The sequence below is a fragment of the Puma concolor genome, chromosome E1, assembly GCF_028749965.1.
Source record: "Puma concolor isolate L17-30 chromosome E1, mPumCon1.1.hap2, whole genome shotgun sequence".
NCBI classification, from domain to species: Eukaryota; Metazoa; Chordata; class Mammalia; order Carnivora; family Felidae; genus Puma; species Puma concolor.
This window is the reverse complement of record NC_141680.1, coordinates 23,848,570-23,869,521: the sequence shown is the minus strand read 5'-3', so window position 1 is coordinate 23,869,521 and position 20,952 is coordinate 23,848,570.

The following is a 20,952-nucleotide window of genomic DNA, read 5'->3' as shown; positions in this document are numbered from 1 at the left end:
TCCAGTTTACTCATGCTGCAGCCCCATCAGGGCTTCATTCCTTTTTAAGGCTGAATAATGTTTCATTGTGTGTATGTACCACATTTTGTGTATCCATTCATCCATTGTGGACATCTGAGGATCCATACCCCCTTTTCTTGACATTAGCTAGACTTAGTGGATCTTGGTTTCCATTACTGGTGCCAAAAGCACTTTAACTTATACAATGGCCCATCAGTCACCAGCCAGAGCCTCAGAGACAGGGAAGGGTCCAAGACTCTGACCCACAGGCTTCCTGCCCTTGTCCCTCCACAGCGAGGAAGTGGTACATGTTTTAGAATCTCCTGGCCTGGAGGCTCCTGCTCCTTGACCCAGAAATTTCTCTTCACCCTCCTTGCTATCAGAGCTGAGGCATTACAACTGAACATGATCAAATGTCTCCCTCTAGTAGCTCACAAACCAGGGACAACAGAATCACTAACAAATACAACATAGTCAGGCACAGATCTTTGCTTGCAGAGGCCAAAGTAGACATGGAGGGATGTCAGGGCTTGGATTGACACAGGAACCAGAACAAATTCAGCATGTACACCCAAGGCAGCAGGAAGTTTCAAAGTCCTTAGCCAGCACCAGGGTCAAAAACCAGGGAACCAGAGTTCACAAGCCTAAAGGACAGGATGGAGCTGAAAACAGGAAGCACAGGCCAGGGCCAGGATCCTGGCAAGCCAGAAAGGAAATGTTGTTTGTTGTTTCTCTGTGTGTGTCTCTCTGTCTCTATCTCTGTCTCTCTCTCTTCTTTTTTCTTTTTCTTCTTGATCCATCACAGTTCAGAGTTGAGATGTCAGTCTAAAAGCCTAATTGAAAATCTATATACAAAGTCAAATTCCCACCCCAGCACATAATACAAAGCTTGCCAGAAACTCCTAACAGTTCAGAACTGGACATACTTTTCTTAGGTATATTCAGTTGTTTTCAAAGAGGGCTATTCCTCATCTTTTCAAGGTAAATAGATGCCTGGCTTTAGACACATGCACGCACACACAAAGGCCCTCCTCATCAGGACACACAAGGGTCTTCTAGCCCTGGTCATCCTAAAGCAAAGACCTCATCCACATAAACCTACACCTAACCAGCTTACTTGACTGTCAGCCTTATGGGACGTGGGTGATCAATTGGGAGGGAATGGAAAATAAGGCCTAGAACAGTGGGTGGTTTTCACTGCTATATCAGAGAAAGGCCTTCAGCTCAAAACAGGAGAAGACCGCACACAGCAACATGGAGGAACCACTGGGTAGGACAGGAAGGCAAAACATGAGGAAACAATTCTGGGTAGTACAACGAGAATTTTATGTGGAGGTGAGAGTTCTGGCCACATGTCCCTTCTCTGTACAGCCATTTGCTGCACCATGAGCATTTGAACCAGATGACCAGATGTCCTGGGGCTGGATTTGGCTGGCCTGTAAGAAATGGTATTTGGCCTGGCTCCAGGTGTGTTGTAATTTGCCATAATCCCTGAACTTCTGCCATTGTCTATAGCATGAATGTTTTCTGGGGCAAGATGGCAGCCCCCCCCCCCCCATTGCTCAGCGAGATCCTCCCCCAGAGAATCAGGGTGGGTCCAAGCCCTGGGGGTTTTTGAAATGTGGGATTTTGAAACACAACCCCATCTGGGGGCGCCTGGGTGGCTCAGTCGGTTGAGCGTCGGTCTTCGGCTCAGGTCATGATCTCATGGTTTGTGAGTTTGAGCCCCACGTCCAGCCCTGTGCTGACAGCTCAGAGCCTGGAGCCTGCTTCAGATTCTGTGTCTCCTTCTCTCTCTGCCCATCCCCCGCTTATGCTCTCTCTCTCTCTCTCTCTCTCTCTGTCTCTCAAAAATAAATAAATAAATGTAAAAAAAATTTTTTTTTAATAAAATAAGGAACACAACCCATCTGAGATAAAGCTGGAGGGAGGGGCCGCCTGGCAGGTGGACAGCTTGGACATGGACAGGGTAGAGGCGAGGAGTGGACGGAGGCCTGAAACAAAGGAGGGTGCTTGATTACAGGTGGGTGAGAGAGCAAAGTTTCTGTGCCAGAGACTGGAGAGCTGGATGAAGCCATTTCCATCTCTGCCGCACCAGCGCATATAAACTCGCACACAGATCCACCCACTAGTTGGCTAAGCAGCGCCACCTACTGGAGAACAGGGCCATTACACTTAGCCCAGTCCAACTGTGCCCTCCAAGCACATCCCCTAGAAGACCAGCACAAGTCACTCCACCTGCTTAGTGTACAGACTATAAAAGTCTTCATAGTTTCAGTTCTAGGGGAAACTGGATGTAACTTCATTCAGGCTTCATTCTGTTTGCTGGTTAACTTATTTGTTTTCTTTCTTCTGTTTTTGCTTGCATTGTTTTCTTTTTTCTTTCTTTTCTTGCTCTTTCTTGGATACAGAAAGGACACTTTATGTTTACTTTTTTACTTTATTTTATCATTTTATTTTTATTCTATTTAACTTTATTTTATTCTATAAATTGTTTTAACTTTTAAATTTTTTCTTACCTTTTTTTTTCTTTCCTTTCCCTTTTTTCTCTATTTTATCAAGCTTCTTTCAACAAGCAGACCAAAGCACATCTAGGATCTAGCTTCTTTTATTTGATTTTTGTTTTGTTTTTAATTTTTTAATTTTTACTTTTAATTTTATTAATTTTTTTCTTCCTCCAAAATACAAAAGGATGGAATTCTCCATCACCCCCCCTCAAAAAAAAAAAAAAAACAGGAAGAAGTGACAGCCAGAGATTTAATCAACACAGATATAAGTAAGATGTCTGAACTAGAACTTAGAACCATGATAATAAGAATACTAGCTGGTTAATGAAAAAATGCTCAACATCACTCATCATTGGGGAAATACTATTCAAAATCACAATGAGATATCACCTCAAACCTGTCAGAATAGCTAACATTAACAACTCAGGCAACAATAGATGTTGGTGAGGATGTGGAGAAAGAGGATCTCTTTTGCACTGCTGGTGGGAATACAAACTGGTGCAGCCACTCTGGAAAACAGTATGGAGGTTCCTCAAAAAATTAAAAATAGAACTTCCTTATGAACCAGCAATTGCACTACTAGGTATTGACCCAAGGGATACAGGTGTGCTGTTTCAAAGGGGCACATGAACCCCAATGTTTATAGCAGCGCTATCAACAATAGCCAAAGTATGGAAAGAGCTCAAATGTCCATCAACAGATGCATGGATAAAGAAGATGTGGTATCCTTTCTTGATAATACAATAGAGTATTACTCAGCAATCAAAAAGAATGAAATCTTTCCATTTGCAACTATGCGGATGGAACTAGAGGGTATCATGCTAAATGAAATTAGTCAGAGAAAGACAAATATCATGACTTCACTCATATGAGGAATTTAAGATACAAAACAGATGAACGTAAGAGAAGTGAAGCAAAAATAATATAAAAACAGGGAGGGGGACAAAACATAAGAGACTCTTAAATATACAGAACAAACAGAGGGTTACTGGAGGGTTTGTGGAAGGGGGGATGAACTAAATGGGTAAGGGGCATTAAGGAATCTACTCCTGAAATCATTGTTGCACTATATGCTAACTAACTTGTATGTAAATTTAAAAATAAATTTAAAATAAATTAAAGATCTTTCAAGATGGTGGAACAACATGGAAGTTTTTTGTGTGTCTCACATCCATGAAATACAGCCAGACCAACACTAAACCATCCTGCACACCAAGAAAACTGATCCGAGGATTAACACAACAATCTGCACAACCTGAACCACAGAATTCAGCAGGTACGCAGCGTGGAGAGATGAACTTGGGGAGAGAGAAGCTGCAGAGGGCAGGGAGCTGCTTTTGCATGTGGAGAGAGGAAGAAGATGGGGTGGGGGAGATTATGGGAAAAGCACCACTCCCCAAAAGCAGCTGGAGAGAAAGTGGAAAATTGGAAACAGCAACAGGGACTGAACTAAAAAGGGAGAAAGGAGAAAGGAGGGGGTTTAAATTCCATTAAGACTGTAAACAGGGGGAGCACAGAGTCTGAAACTCCGCATCTTGATACCTGGTGGTGCTCTGGTGGGAAGGGAGAATCCCCAGGAGCAGAGTGGGGTCCAGGAGGTTCTTGGGCCACACAGGGAGAAGCAGTTCCACCGCTGAAAGGACATTTGGTAGAGGCTGTGAGGCCACCTGGGCCCAGTAGACCCCAGAGAATGGCCACATTTGCTGATGTTGGAACAAGGTCATTGGGGATAAAGCCTGGTGCCAGATGTGTGTTGTGATTTTCCATAATCCCTGAGGTGCTGCTGCTACACTGTCTTGCAAACGTTTTCTGGGGTGGGCTGGCACCTGGCTATAGTCTGCTGATGGGCATCAGCAGCAGCACGGTCCCGCAAGCATTCCTGGGTGCAGTCAGCACCCAGCCATTGCTCAGTGAGACCCTCTGCAGAGGAGCAGAACAGGTCAAAGCCACAGTCCCTCAGAAGGGGGGGCTGGGGAAGGCAGCCACATCTGAGACAAAACTTGGAAGGGAGGTGCTGCCTGGGGCTTGGTCATGGACAGTGTGGAAGCGGGGAGTGGACGGATGCCAAAGACAAAGGACAGTGCACGATTGCTGATAGGGGAGAACAGAGTTCCAATACTAGAGACTAGCGCCATTTTCACCGCTCCCACACATGCACATATGCACCTACAAGCGCCACAACAATCCACCCCAGTAGGCTAGCAGCGCCATCTAGTGGAGAACCGAGTCATTACACTAAGCCCTGCCCAACTCGCTCTTCAAGAGCGGCCAACCTCACTCTTCAAGAACACAAGTCTCACCGCCTGCTTAGTTTATGGACTATAAAGCGCTTCATAGTTTGACTTCAGGGGAAAACGAAACAATTTCAGTCATATTTCAGTCTGTTAGCTGGTCCAACTATTCAATTTTCTTTCTTTCTTTCTTTCTTTCTTTCTTTCTTTCTTTCTTTCTTTCTTTCTTTTTTCTCTTTTTCATTTCTTTTCTTTTTCTTGAATACATAAAGAGAAAAAATTCATTTTTATTGTCAAACTTTATTAAAAATATTTTTCTTATTTTTTTCTACTATATTTTTTACTTTTGTGTACATTTTTTCAAATTCTATTTTACTTCCATCATTTCATTTTAGTCTACTTCAGTGTATTCATTTTTCAAATTTTCAAATGATTTCCTTTTTTTTTCTTTTTATCCCTTTTTTCTCTAATCTATCAAGCCACTTTCAACACCCAGACCAAAACACACCTAGTATCTAGCATCATTTATTTGATTTTTTTTGTGGGTGTTTGTTTTTAATTTTTTAACTTCAATATTTTTTTAATTTTAATTTTTTCTACCACATTAATTCCTTTTCTCTCTTCAAAATGATGAAATGAAGGAGTTAACCCCAAAAGAAAGAGCAGGAAGAAACGACAGCCAAGGACGTAACTAACACAGATAAGAGCAAGATGTCTGAACCAGAATTTAGAATCACGATAATAAGAATACTAGCTGGAGTCAAAAATAGATTACAATCCCTTTCTATGGAGATAAAAGAAGTAAAATCTGGTCAGGATGAAATTAAAAATGTTGTAACTGAGCTGCAATCTCGAATGGATGCGGCAGCGGCAAGGATGGATGAGACAGAACAGAGAATCAGTGATATAGAGGACAAACTTATGGAGAATAATGAAGCACAAAAAAGAGGGAGATTAAGGCAAAAGAGCATGATTTAAGAATTAGAGAAATCAGTGACTCCTTAAAAAGGAACATCAGAATCATAGGGGTCCCAGAAAAGGAAGAGAGAGAAATAGAGGTAGAAGGGTTATGTGAGCAAATCATAGCAGAAAACTTTCCTAACCTAGGGAAAGACTCCCATTAGATTCAACAAAAACCAATCATCAACAAAGCATGTCATATTCAAATTCACAAAATACTCAGGTGAGGAGAGAATCATGAAAGCATCAAGGGAAAAAAAGTCCTTAACCTACAAGGGAAGACAGATCAGGTTTGCAGCAGACCTATCCACAGAAACTTGGCAGGCCAGAAAGGAGTGTCAGGATATATTCAATGTGCTGAATCAGAAAAATATGCAGCCAAGAATTCTTTATCCAGCAAGGCTGTCATTCAAAATAGAAGGAGAGACAAATTTTTCCCAGACAAACAAAAATTAAAGGAGGTTGTGATCACTAAACCATCCCTGCAAGAAATTTTAAGGGGGACTCTCTGAGGGGAGAAAAGATGAAGAAAGAAGGAAGGAAAGAAGAAAGAAAGAAAGAAAGAAAGAAAGAAAGAAAGAAAGAAAGAAAGAAAGAAAGAAAGAAAGAAAAAAGACCAAAAGCAACAAAGATTAGAAAGGACCAGAGAAAACCACCAGAAACTCCAACTCTACAAGCAACATAATGGCAATAAATTCATATCTTTCAGTACTCACTCTAAATGTCAATGGACTCAATGCTCCAATCAAAAAAAATAGGGTAACAAAATGGATAAGAAAACAAGATCCATCTATATGCTGTTTACAAGAGACCCACTTTAGACGTAAAGACACCTTCGGATTGAAAGTAAGGGGATGGAGAACCATCTATCATGCTAATGGTCAACAAAAGAAAGCCAGAGTAACCATACTTATATCAGACAATCTAGACTTTAAAATAAAGACTGTATCAAGAGATGAAGAAGGGGTCATATCATAATTAAGGAGTCTATCCACCAAGAAAACCTAACAATTGTAAACATTTATGTGCCAAATGTGGAAGCACCCAAATATATAAATCAACTAATCACAAACATAAAGAAACTCATTGACAGTAATACCAAAATAGTAGGGCACTTCAACACCCCACTCACAGCAATGGGCAGATCATCTAATCAAAAAACCAACAATGAAACAATAGCTTTGAATGACACACTGGACCAGATGGACTTAACAGATATATTCAGAACATTTCCTCCTAAAGCAGTGGGATATGCATTCTTCTTCAGTGTACATGGAATGTTCTCCAGAATAGACCACACACTGGGACACAAATCAACCCTTAGCAAGTACAAAAAGATCGAGATCATACTGTGCATATTTCCAGACCACAATGCTATGAAACTCGAAATCAACCACAAGAAAAAATTTGGAAAGACAACAAATACTTGGAGACTAAAGAACATCCTACTAAAGAATGGATGGGCCAACCACGAAGTTAAAGAAGAAATTAAAAATATATGGAAGCCAATGAAAATGATAACATTACAACCCAAAACCTCTGGGACACAGCAAAGGCAATCATAAGAGGAAAGTATATAGCCTTCCAGGCCTTCCTAAAGAAGGAAGAAAGAGCTCAGATACACAACCTAACCTTATACCTTAAAGAGCTGGAAAAAGAACAGCAAATAAAAAGCCAAAAGCAGCAGAAGACAGGAAATAATAAAGATTAGAGCAGAAATTAATGCTATCGAAACCAAAAAAAAAACAAAAAACAAAAAACAAAAACAAAACAAAACAGTAGAACAGATCAAAGAAACCAGAAGCTGGTTCTTTGAAAGAATTAACAAAATTGATAAACCACTAGCCAGTTTGATCAAAAAGAAAAAGGAAAGGACCCAAATAAATAAAGTCAAGAATGAAAGAGGAGAGATCACAACCAACACCGCAGAAATAAAAACTATAATAAGAGAATATTATGAGCAATTATATGCCAATAAAATGGGTAATCTGGAAGAAATGGACAAATTCCTAGAAACATATACACTACCAAAACTGAAACAGGAAGAAATAGAAAATCTGACCAGACCTATAACCAGTAAAGAAATTGAATCAGTAATCAAAAATCTCCCAAAAAACAAGAGTCCAGGGCCAGATGGCTTTCCAGGGGAATTCTACCAAACACTTAAGGAAGAGTTAACTCCTATTCTCTTGAAGCTGTTCCAAAAAAATAGAAACGGAAGGAAAACTTCCAAACTCTTTCTATGAGGCCAGCATTACCTTGATTCCAAAACCAGACAAAGACCCCACTAAAAAGGAGAAATACAGACCAATTTCCCTGATGAACATGGATGCAAAAATTCTTAACAAGATACTAGCAAACAAGATCCAACAACACATTTAAACAATTATTCACCACGACCGAGTGGGATTTATTCCTGGGATGCAGAGCTGGTTCAATATCTATAAATCAATCAATGTGATACATCACGTTTATAAAAGAAAGAATAAGAACTACATGATCCTCTCGACAGATGCAGAAAACGCATTTGACAAAATACAGTATCCTTTCTTGACAAAAATCCTCAAGAAAGTACGGATAAAAGGAACATACTTCAAGATCATAAAGGCCATATACGAAAGACCCACAGCTAATATCATCCTCAATGGGGAAAAACAGGGAATCCTGAAGTCAGGAATACGACAGGGATGTCCACTCTCACTACTGTTGTTCAACATAGCATTGGAAGTCCTAGCCTCGGCAATCAGACAACAAAAAGAAATAAAAGGCATCCAAATTGGCAAGGAGGAAGTCAAACTTTCATTCTTCACAGATGACATGATATTCTATGTGGAAAACCCAAAAGACTTCAGCAAAAACAGCTAGAACTGAAACATGAATTCAGCAAAGTCACAGGATATAAAATCAATGCACAGAAGTTGGTTGCATTGCTATACACCAATAATGAAGCAGCAGAAAGACAAATCAATGAATCAATCCCATTTACAATTGCACGAAAAATCATAAAATACCTAGGAATAAACCTAACCAAGGAGGTGAAAAATCCATACACTGAAAACTATAGAAAGCTGATGAAAGAAATTAAAGAAGACACCAAAAAATGGAAAAACATTCCATTCTCATGGATTGGAAGAACAAATATTGTTAAAATGTTGATACTACCCAAAACAATCTACATATTCAGTGCAATCCCTATCAAAATAACACCAGCATTCTTCACAGAACAAACAATTCTAAAATTTGTATGGAACCAGAAAAGACCCCAAATAGCCAAAGCAATGTTGAAAAAGAAAACCAAGTCTGGAGGCATCATAATTCCAGATTTCAAGCTGCATTACAAAGTTGTAATCATCAAGACAGTATAGTACTGGCACACACACACACACACACACAAAAGACACATACATCAATAGAACAGAATAGAGAACCCAGAAATGGGACCACAAACCTATGTCCAACTAATCTTTGACAAAGCAGGAAAAAATATCCAGTGGAAAAAAGATAGTCTCTTCAGCAAATGGTGTTGGGAAAACTGGACAGTGACATGCAGAAGAATGAACCTGGAACACTTTTACACCATACACAAAAATAAACTCAAAATGGATGAAAGACCTAAACATAAGGCAGGAAGCTATCAAAATCCTAGAGGAAAAAACAGGCAACAACCTCTTTTACCTCGGCCATAGCAACTTCTTACTTGACATGTCTCCAGAGGCAAGGGAAACAAAAGCAAAAATGAACTACTGGGACCTCATCAAAATAAAAAGCTTCTGCACAGCAAAGGAAACAATCAGCAAAACTAAAAGGCAACCAACAGAATGGGAGAAGATATTTGCAAATGACATGTTAGATAAAGGGTTAGTATCCAAAATCTATAAAGAACTTATCAAACTCCACACCCAAAAGACAAATGATCCCGTAAAGAAATGGGCAAAAGGCATAAAAGGATTCCAAAAGAAGACATCCAGATGACACATGAAAAGATGCTCAAATCACTCATCATCAGGGAAATACAAATAAAAACCACAGTGAGATACCACCTCACACCTGTCAGAATGGCTAACATTAACAACTAGAAATGACAGATGTTGGCAAGGAAGGAAACAATCAGGAAACAACAGATGTTGACAAGGATGCAGAGAAAAAAGAACCCTTTTGCACTGCTGGTGGGAATGCAAACTGGGGCAGCTACTCTGGAAAACAGTATGGAGGTTCCTCAAAAATTAAAAATAGAACTACCTATGACTCAGCAATTACACTACTATGTATTTATCCAAAGGATACAGGAGTGCTGATTTGAAGGGGCACATGCACCCCAATGATTACAGCAGCACCATTGACAATAGGCAAAGTATGGAAAGAGCCCAAATGTCCATTGACTGGTGAATGGATAAAGAAGATGTGGTATATATATATATACACAATGGAATATTACTCAACGATCAAAAAGAATGAAATCTTGACATTTGCAACAACATGAATGTAACTGGAGGGTATTATGCTAAGTGAAATAACTCAGAGAAAGACAAATATCATATGATTTCATTCATGTGGAATTTAAGAAACAAAACAGATGAACATAGGGGAAGGGAAGCAAAAATAAAATAAAAACAGAGAGGGAGGCAAACTATAATAGACTCTTAAATACAGAGAACAAACTGAGGGTTGCTGGCGGGATGCTGGGTGGGGGGATGGGCTAAATGGGTGATGAACATTAAGGATGGCACTTGTGGAGATGAGCACTGGGTGTTATATGTAAGTAATGAATCACTACATATTCCTGAAATCTTTATATTCTATTCCTGAAATCATTATTACACTATATGTTAACTAACTTGGATTTAAATAAAAAATAAAATAATTAAAAATGTTTTTAATTTAAATAATTTAAAAATTAAAAAAACAAAAAGAAATGGTATTTGGCCTTCAGAGAGGCCTCCAAAGATAGGCCAGATGTACACATGTTTCCCCACAAGGGAGTACATATGTGTATGCATGTGTGTGAGCGACCATTGAGAGTCATCAGCAGCCTGAACTAGTATTAGCAGGAGCTAATTGATGCAATGGTTTAAAAGCTTTGGCTCCAAGTTCAGAAAGGTAAGTCTAGGTTCAAAACCCAATTCTGCCACTTGGGGCAGACCTTGGGACAACTAAATCCTTCTAAGCCTCAGTTTCGATGTTTGTAAAAATAGGTCAATTACAGGACCTCCCTCCAGATGCTGAGAGGATTAAAAGAATACATAGCACACAGCAAGTGTTCAGTAGATGAGTCTTATTATTCCAGCATCTGACTTTTCTTTAAGACCATAGGACGTAGGACAGAAAGGAGCTTTCTCTCACTGTGAGATAAGTGAACTAAAGTTCAGAGGAGGAACAGTGACTTGCCCAAGGCTGCACTACAAATCATTGGCAGATCTGGCGTTAGAACTGAGAGCCATATTTTAAACAGAAGAAACTTCTGATCTAGGTGAGGTTGAGGATTGTGTAAGTGTAGAGAAAAATGGATCCATCCCACAAAAAGAGCCACAGCTCAAGGCCTGAGGGCCTCCTTTTCCATGATCTGGGCTCCTGAGAGCCTGGCCTCCATCCATCTACCCCTTGACTCCTGCCAAGATTTTGAGGAAGCAACAGGCAGATGCAGGGAGTGATTCTGAATCTCTCCGGAGCCTGGTGTTAATCAGCCTCTAACTCGTTGAGCTGAGATTCCTCATCTGCAAAATGGAACTGATAACTTATAGGGCTGTTGTGACAATCCCCAACTACAGGGTCTGGAACAAGCACTATAATAAAATGGAAATGTTGTTATTCTCTTAGCAGCAAGAACAAGAATCACTTTCATGGAGGAAACAACCTCTGTTAAGAGAATGTGTCAGTAAGCCCAGGTAAAGCAGAAAACTCCCCCAGGACAGGACTACAGACTGGGGCCAACACTTCAGGGGAAGGAGTAAACCAAGGGGAGGGACTGTTTTACCTTTGAGAGCCAGAGAGTGGTGGGGAGAGGGCCCTGGGGGGAGGGGCTGGATCCAGAGCAATGAACAGTGGGCCCCCTCTCCTCCTTGGCACTCTCAAGAGTCCCATCAATTATGTAGCTCTCAGAATACTTGATGTGAGTGGTTTGGGAGGAAATTACAAAGGGGGATAACTCCCCATCAAGATTAACATAGATGTGAGAAAGGGCCAGGGCCCCAGAACAAGGAATTAAAGACTGAGAAGCGTGAAGTAAGTCCTTGGAGAGTCACAGGAGTCTTGCAAAAACTTTGGATTCCCCTAGACAGTAGAACTTGGGGTGGGGGGTGGAAAGATCCAAGCAGTTCTCAAGATCCAGGGACACACCAGGTTGGCTACTTCAGACTCGGTGGTGAGGAAAGGCCTCTCCAAGGAGGTGACGTGTGTAACCCAACAGCTAAATGACTAAAGCGAATCAGCCTCGTGAGGAAGAAAACTTCCTGGGCAGGGGACAGAACCAATGCAAAACGCTGGGCAGGAACTAGCTTTGTCCGTGAGAGCAGTATGTCTGGAGCATACAGCCGGGAGAGTGGGATGAGGAACGAGGAAAGCAGAGCATGTCAGGAGTACTTTGGCAGCCAGATTAAGGAGTGAGCGACTTACACTGGGAGGTGGGAAGCTGTTGGGCATGCTTCTAAGCAGCCAAGTAGCATCATCTGATCCACCTATTCAAAGAAAACTGGCTGCTATGCAGACAAGGATTACTGGAGGCAAGGGAAACCAGTTAGCACAGCCCCACAGCAGCCCAGGCTACAGATGACGGTGGCTGGGGCCAGGCAGGAAGTGGTGGAGCTAGAGGAAAATGAGCAAATTAGAGAACTGCTTGGGGGACAGAATTAAAAAGAAATACTGAGAAAGATTAGGGCTTGAGCAACTAGGTGGATGTTGGCACAATTTCTAGAAATGAGGAAGTCTGGGGGAAAAGCAAGTTAGGAGTGGAATCAGGATAGGGACATGACAACTTTTAGACACTTGTTAGTTATCCATCCATGTGGCCACGCTGAGCAGGGGACTGGCTGTGTAAGTCTGGAACATCAGGGAAAGGCCAAGCTGGAGATATAAAGCCATGGGACCAGATGGGGTCATGTAGGAAGGTGATGAGCAGTGGGCTCCAGGGCCCTCAGACATTTAGAGGTAGAACAGAGCAGGAGTCTCACATAAATGGGAGGGAGGAGAAGCCAGTAAGATAGCAGGAAATCCAGGAGAGTGTGGTCATCTGGCAGCCAAGAGAAGAAAATAATTCAAGAAAGAGTGAGTGGTCAAACATGATGAGTGGTACCAAGAGATAAAAGGAGAATAGAGAGATGGCCACTGTGTTCAACTCAGGAATATCCGGTGACCTGGATGAGCAGTGACAGAAGCCCTACCAAAGGGGGTGAGAGAATGGGGCTGTAGAAACAGGGACTAGGATGCTCCATAAGGAACTCTACTAAGAACTTTTTTGTGAAAGGAAACAAAATTCAGGGTTTGGAGCCAGAAACAGGTATGGGCTCAAGGGAGAATTTTTTTTAACGTGAGAATTTAGAGCGTGTCTGTGTGTTGATGTACAAAGTATTCAACCGCTCTGAGCATCGGTTTTGTGCTGTAAAACCGAGACCAAAACACCCACAATTTCAGGTTATTATGCAAATCACACCAGTTAACATACACAAAGGGTCCAGTCTCACATCTGGCTCATAGCAGGGTCAGTACTTTAGGGCTCCTCTGCCAGAGAAAGAATGCTTGCATCCAGAAGGTTCTCGCTGGTAAAGGAAAGATGACGGCTCTCAGTTCCCACACTGCCCCTTGTGGCAGAGGAAGAGTTGGTGGAAAAGGAACCATGTTGTGAATGGCAGGACCAAGAAGTGGTTTGTGAGGACAGTTGCTTTCACCCTAAAGCACATATGCAGAGCTTCCCTTTCTCTCTCCCTCATGTTCTTCCCAGAAAAGGAGCCTTCCCCCCACAGACTCTATAACATAGGGTTTCTCATCTGAACCACAGAACACAGATGATTTGTGAGACTATTTTCTCAATTCTCCCAAGGATGATGCATAACTAGCGCCACCCTAGATGCAAAGGAGAGAAGTTAACCCATTACATCCAACACATATCTGTGCAGTCAGTTGAAAAAGGCTGCCTTGGAGGCGTGAGCCACCACTTTGGATTTACCCTTTGCACCTAGTAGCCTTCACTAAATGTCTATTCATGAAAATTCACACAAAGGCCTTGGGCTGGCTGGGCAGAAGGTGTGTTCAGAAGTCAATGTGATGAGTCCTTCTGGCTGTGAGTCAGGACAGGAAGAGCCACCATGGAGATGGCATTTTAAGCTGGGTCCTGGAGGGTAAGGGTTTGCAGCCACTGCAAAGCAATTCTAGCCTGACTTGGTGTTAGGAAAATTAGTGGACAGAGCCACCCAGTGGTTGAGAACGACAATGACTAGACTCTGATTTCCTTCAAGGGCACACTGAGACACGTGGTTGTGTCTATGAAGCAAGATTAGCTGGTGCATAATGCATAAACCCAGCTGCTGAGATGGCTCCTCCTGGTGCCCACGCCTTTCCACCTCCCTGATTTCTCCCCTTTTCCAGGGAGCTGAGGCTTTCAGTCCACACCAAGGCAGAACAGACACACCAAACACACCAAATGTGCACCAAACACATCCAATAAGCTGATCGTCCTACAAATAAAAGCTAGAAACTCCAGAAAATATTTTTTAAATGCAGCAGAGAGCACAAGAGACCGTACACAAGCAGGCAGGTTTTGGAGGGGCATTAAAAGTTGGGAGTTGGTAGGGCTGCCTGGGTGGCTCAGTCAGTTAAGCAGCTGACTTCAGCTCAGGTCAGGATCTCGCAGTCTGTGAGTTCAAGCCCCTTGTCAGGCTCTGTGCTGACAGCTCAAAACCTGAAGCCTGCTTCCGATTCTGTGTCTCCCTCTCTCTCTACCCCTCCCCTGCTTGCTCTTTGTCTCTTTCTCTCAAAAATAATAAACGTTCAAAAAGCTTTAAAATAATTTTTTAAAAAGTTGGAGTTGGCAACAGGCATGGATTGAGTTCCTAATTTTTGTGGTGTGGGTTTGAGGTCAAGTGCAACTGCTCATTCTGAAAACCTTTTCAGGGAAAACAAAGACTAAGCCATTGACCCCTTCAGGCCAAGCTCAAATATCAAAGATCATACAATTTGTCAGGCAGACTTATACTCAGAAGTCAGAAGTGGCCCACGGTTACCTTCACCTAATGAGAATACTAAAATCTCTGCCCAAGGAGGAGCATAGGCCTCATTTACATAACACAAAATGAATGTATAGACACATTTCCTTAAGGCATGTGCGCCACCGCATGCCCTACGTCCACATGTAATGACAAGGCTCCTCTATTTCTTTTTTTTTTTTTTTAAATTTTTTTTCAACATTTATTTATTTTTGTGACAGAGAGAGACAGAGCATGAACGGGGGAGGGGCAGAGAGAGAGGGAGACACAGAATCGGAAACAGGCTCCAGGCTCTGAGCCATCAGCCCAGAGCCTGACGCGGGGCTCGAACTCCCGGACCGCGAGATCGTGACCTGGCTGAAGTCGGACGCTTAACCGACTGCGCCACCCAGGCGCCCCAAGGCTCCTCTATTTCAATGTTCATTCCTAAATCAAAGGAACCCATTCGCCCTTGCTTGGAGAGTCACAGCTTTGGAAGTTACTCTTCAACTTTCTGATTTGCTACAAATAAAGTTTACTTTGTGCAACAAGTCTACCTGGTGTAGTTTTCATCTGTGACTCACCAAGGAGTGATCTCACATTAGTTTGGTTACAGTAGTATTAGGGGAAATAGAGGGTCAGGGTAGTAGATAGAAGTGTGCCCTACCCCATATTCACACCTCACAGTAAATGTGGACAGTCTTGTCTACCCACTGCATGGTATTAATGGGATTGTCTGTCTCCACTACATCTCCCACACCCAACCATAAAGATTTGACCAAGAGGTGAGTACACAACCCACACAGGGCCAGACCAAGTCCCTACCTAAGATTGGTAACAAACACTTGAAGAAAGAAGCACACTCTTTACTGGGGTTGGCTGAGCTAGGATGATGAAAAGCTTGAACAGCCTAGGCTTTGTCCCACCTCTGCATAAAGGAAGCCCATCTTCAGGAGTAGAAAATTGGGCAACACACAGAAGGAGAGATGAAAAGTGGAATGCGAGAAACCCTTGATGACATTGTTTAAGCTTCTGGATCAAGCTAGACCTGAAGCTTTCATGCACTTTCCAGTTACATGAATCATTAAGTCTCCTTTTTGATTAAGCTCATATGAATTGGATCTCTGCCTCTTTCAACCAAAAATCAATAAGCCCTTCCACTGATGCCAAAGTGGAGGTAACAGGATCCTCAAGAGAGAGGAGGAGGACAAGAATCACAGCCTTGACTAGCAGCAAAATGATTGATGACCCTTCATATTGCTGAAAGGACAGAGATGCAGCCTCTTTTGGAGCTGACACAAGAGCAGATATTGAACAAACCACCTTTCCCAAATATGTACAGGAAGATTAATCAGAGAAAAGGCTGAGTTGGGATTGACAAGGCTAAGTCATTTACTCAGGCAAATAGTAACCTAGGTTAAAGTGTCATCATGTAATCTGGGCTACAGGGGGATTGCGTGGGAGAATGGGGGGGGCAGTTATCAAGAAACTGTGGTCATGATAAGGAGCCCTCCCACCCGTCCCTCACCAGGGTCATATCAACTTGTCATGTGCCAGTCATCCATCTATTGGTGCTTCAATTTTGGGGCCAAGCATTCAGTTTTGAAATGCAAGCAAGTTTAGGAAGCTAATACATTTGCTGTATTGTTCATTCATACCATCCTGAGAAAAGGAAAGTTTTGAAAAATAGGTAAGAGTACGTATGGATTGTGGGGGACTGCCTGGAGAGGTCAGGCTTGAATTGGACACTTGAATGAAGAAGCCTAGAAGCAGAAAGTTTTGGAGAGGAGAGGTATCCACACCCACCACAGTCCAGTTATCCCAGCCTCTGCAGAGAAACTTCTCCCTCCCCAGTATCTTCTAGAAGGTATCAGTAGGGTATGTCCCACTGGTAAGTGGGGTCCAGAAATAGTTGTCTGCCGCTCTAGGACCATCAGAAGCTCCCTAATGTCCCCAGAAGGCCACCCAGCCTGTCAGGTACCCTCTGGCTAGGGCCTCCTAGGGACAGGGACCTCCCAAGTGAAATCCTATTCTCCAGTCCAGCAGCCCAGGCCTGCTTCCCCTACTAGTCCAGCCGGCCCTTTCCATGTCCTTTCCAAGTGAATCCAGCTTGCCCTGCTTTGAACTGAGCTAAGAACCAGGGGGACTCCTGTCTTCGGGCATCCTTATATATAACCAAGACCCCAGCCCTTAGAAGATCTCATTAAACTTGGTATAACCCCAATACCACAGCATTGTGAAAGTCCAGAGCCCCTCCCAAGATTTCCTCCAGATCCTCTCTCTCCAACCTCCTTGACCAATCAGGAGTCCCAAAGAAACTCTGAAGCAGTGCTTACCTTGCTACAGCTCCTCCCCAGTAAACCTGCCCCTTGTTAGATAGCCCCAGGAAAGAAGGCAGAGCCAATGAACACCTCCTCAGAAGGAGAAATGTCTAATGTAGCCAGGTAGAGAAACTGGAAACCCTGCCCCTTTCACTCCCAGAAGAGTGAGCAGAGGAGCAGAGAGCAGGGCTCCAGTCAAACAAACTGTGTTGTGAAGTTCTGTCTTCAGCACAGACTGGAAGGGAAACTTGAAATCAGAGAAGCTTGCGTTCAGCTTTAGTAACCGTGGTGTAGCCCATGCGGTGGAATATTACACAGCAATGAAAAAGAGCAAATTACCAGTAAACACAGTGTGAGTGAATTGCACAGACATGATTTGGAGCAAAAGAGTCATACCTGTAAGAGCACATACTATATATGTCCATTTATATGAAGTTCAGGGATAGTCAGGACAGTCCTAGAGGTCAGACAGTGGTTACCTTTGGAGGATATTCACAAGAGAACATGAAGAAAACTTCTGGGGAGCCAAACATGTTCTTTATCTGCATCTGGGTGATAGCTACATGAGGATACACATGTTTGTTAAAAACCCATCAAGCTATAAGTTGTGTACACTTTATAGAAGTTATCCCTCAATAGTTGTTGTTGTTGTTGTTGTTGTTGTTGTTGTTGTTGTTGTTGTTGTTTAAATAAGGACTTTAGGTTTGGAAGACTGAGAGCATTGGCAAAGCAGAGACAGCAATTTTATGGTGCTCCTTTGAGAACAATGTATCTATCAGGAAAAAGCCATGATTGTGCAGAGGGAGCTGATGCAACCAGACCTGACTATTGGGCTATACTCTACTGCTCCCTAGCATGGCATTTAAAAAAAAAATTTTTAATGTTTTATTTTTGAGAGAGACAGAGACAGAGCGCAAGTGGGGGAGGGGTAGAGAGAGAGGGAGACACAGAATCTGAAGCAGGCTTCAGGTTCTGAGCTGTCAGCACAGAGCCCAATGCGGGGCTCAAACCCACAAACCATGAGATTGTGACCTGAGCCAAAGTCAGACGCTTAACCAAATGAGCCACCCACGGGCCCCCCCTAACATGGCATTTTTTTTTTTCAACGTTTATTTATTTTGGGACAGAGAGAGACAGAGCATGAACGGAGGAGGGGCAGAGAGAGAGGGAGACACAGAACCGGAAACAGGCTCCAGGCTCTGAGCCATCAGCCCAGAGCCTGACGCGGGGCTCGAACTCACAGACCGTGAGATCGTGACCTGGCTGAAGTCGGACGTTTAACGACTGCGCCACCCAGGCGCCCCATAACATGGCATTTTTTAAAGGGCATCGTGGGCAGGCACTGGGGAAGAGGTAGAGAAATACCACTAGGTCTACATAGAGGGCATTGCACTCTGAGAGACTAATTCTGAGTACCAAATACGCATGCGCAGAAATGCAGCTCAAACTACTCACAGACATTTCCTCTGGATAAGGGAGGGCTGCTGGAAGACAGCCTTCCAAGTTTCATTCTCTGGTTGGACATTTTTCAGGTATTTTCCTATTTTTATCACCTCTTCCCTTTCGTCATTCAGACAGATGATCCACACCACGCAGTTCCTCCACCTGTCTCAGGGGAGACATGACATAGGGCAGTGACTAAAACTATGAGTCTCTTTGCCTTGTGTGTTCTAAAAGCCTAAGTCCTCTACAGAAAGGACAAAGAGGATTCAAAGTAATCTTTTTTAATGTCTTCACCAGACTTAGTAAGGAGTGTGGATTTCTTCCAAGCCAGAGAGTCCTGGTTTGGTTTGGAGAGAGGCGGGTATCCCAGCAGGATGGCCAGGGAGCAGGGGGACCCCAAAGAAAGAGCTGTGGAAAATGTCCAGGCAGGTGGGGCAAAGCAGCCCTGGGGAAGGTCTCCATGTTCTCAAGTGTGACCCCAAACTCTCAGAATGTCATCAGACTCATAGGCCATAGTAACCCCAGGTAGGAAGGCTCAGCAGTAACCTGTGGGGACAGATCATCATAGGGGCCCTCCAAACACCCAGACACACCCCAGAAAGGCTGAGGTTAAAGTTTCCCATCAGACCAGCAGAAGGGCAGGATGCAAACACATCAAATTAAGTTATAGGAGCAAAGTTTTCTTTCCTATAAACCTGACTTTGTAGACTTAGAAGATTCCAGCTACAACTCTGGGTACTTCTGCATTAATCGAATCTGTTATAATGATTTGTATCCTTTCTATGTTAGTGTTTTACTTGCATAATAATCATTACGTTTTTCTTACCCCGTGTCCCTGGCATGGAAACCTATGAAAGAGGCAGGAGTCAGCTTGAGGGTGTTCCCACTGTGGCTTCCCTGTGACTCTGGTCTGACTACAGACATCCCACACACAATCCTGAGGCTGAACCAGAGTGGGACCTCTAGCCGCCTCCTTCCTGGACTCAGCAGGCAGTCTGTGGCTGTAGGACTGGTAGAGTGCCCACCCACCTCCTTTCTCACCTACTTGCAGATCAGACTCCCTGCCAGCCTCTTGGGGGGACTTTTCCTCTCCAGAAATCCCCCACTGAGTGACAAACTCTGGGCTTGTCTGCCTACAGCTCACAACGGCAGGGAACTCTCCTCTCAACCCTGCCTTGGACCCCGAAAGTGGAAGTTCTGAGTCATGAAAGGGCTTCCGCTTCCCCTTTTCTAGCTGGAGTTCTCCCTGTCACTTCCTGAGGAACATCTGTTCCCAAACTCATTTCTGACCCTGCAACCCTGTCACTGTCCAGCTCCAAGCAGCAAGAGGTGGGGGGCAGATAGAAATGAAAAGGGGAAAAACACCTACTGGCTATATTTTATGTATCAGTGGCACTCTACACATGCCACCTTGATCCTACTTTCCACCTTGCAGGCCAGGTGCATCTCACAGCCATATGAGAAAAACCGCGGAGTTCAGGGAGTATAAGCAACTTGCTCTGGCTCACACAACTAGCAAGTGAACAAGCCAGAATCCAAAGCTGTGTCTGAGTCCAGGCCCCCAGATGGGACCTGTCTGTGCCTGACCTAGCCCTCCCTGTGGGCCCTGTGGGCTATCTTTCTAGAATCTACACTCCGGGCTCAGCTTCTAGGGGTACCATGCCCCCTACTGCCCAGTCTCTCTGATTCCCGACTGCCAAGGCCCCAACAGAGGAATCTTACTGGTGCGGCTCATCTTTTTTAATCTAGGCCATGCAACACCTGGCCAACCCCTCTATTGCAAGCACGTGCCGCTCTGCCTGGGAGTCCTCCCTGGCTATCACTTTTCCTACTGGAACTTCCTGGGATCGCCTCCCAATAAAGTACGTGCACTAAAACCCTTATTTCATGGTCACTTCTGGGGAATCCTAACCTAAGAAAGGTGCAAGAGAAAGAAAAGTCAAGAGTGACTCCCAGGCTGCTGGCCTGACCAGTCAAGCTTCAATACTGATTTTAGCTGAAGCAGCTACACATATTGAGCGCTTGCCCCAGGCATTCTGCAGAGCCCGTTACACAGAGCTTGCCAATTAATTATCCCAGCCACAGTTTGTAGTACAGAACCATCCCCATAATACCCACAAGGAAACAGGCTCAGAAAAGTTAAGCCATCTTCCCGGGATCAGACAGGTCGAGCTGGTTTTCAAGGAGCAGAGGAGGTGAGGGAGGTAGAAAGTCCACGATGCTTTGACTTGGCTGCCCCTGATGTGTTACTCACGAGGCTCTCTACCTCCACATGCCAGCCCCTCACTTCCAACTGGAGAGTTCCCATTTCCTCACAAAC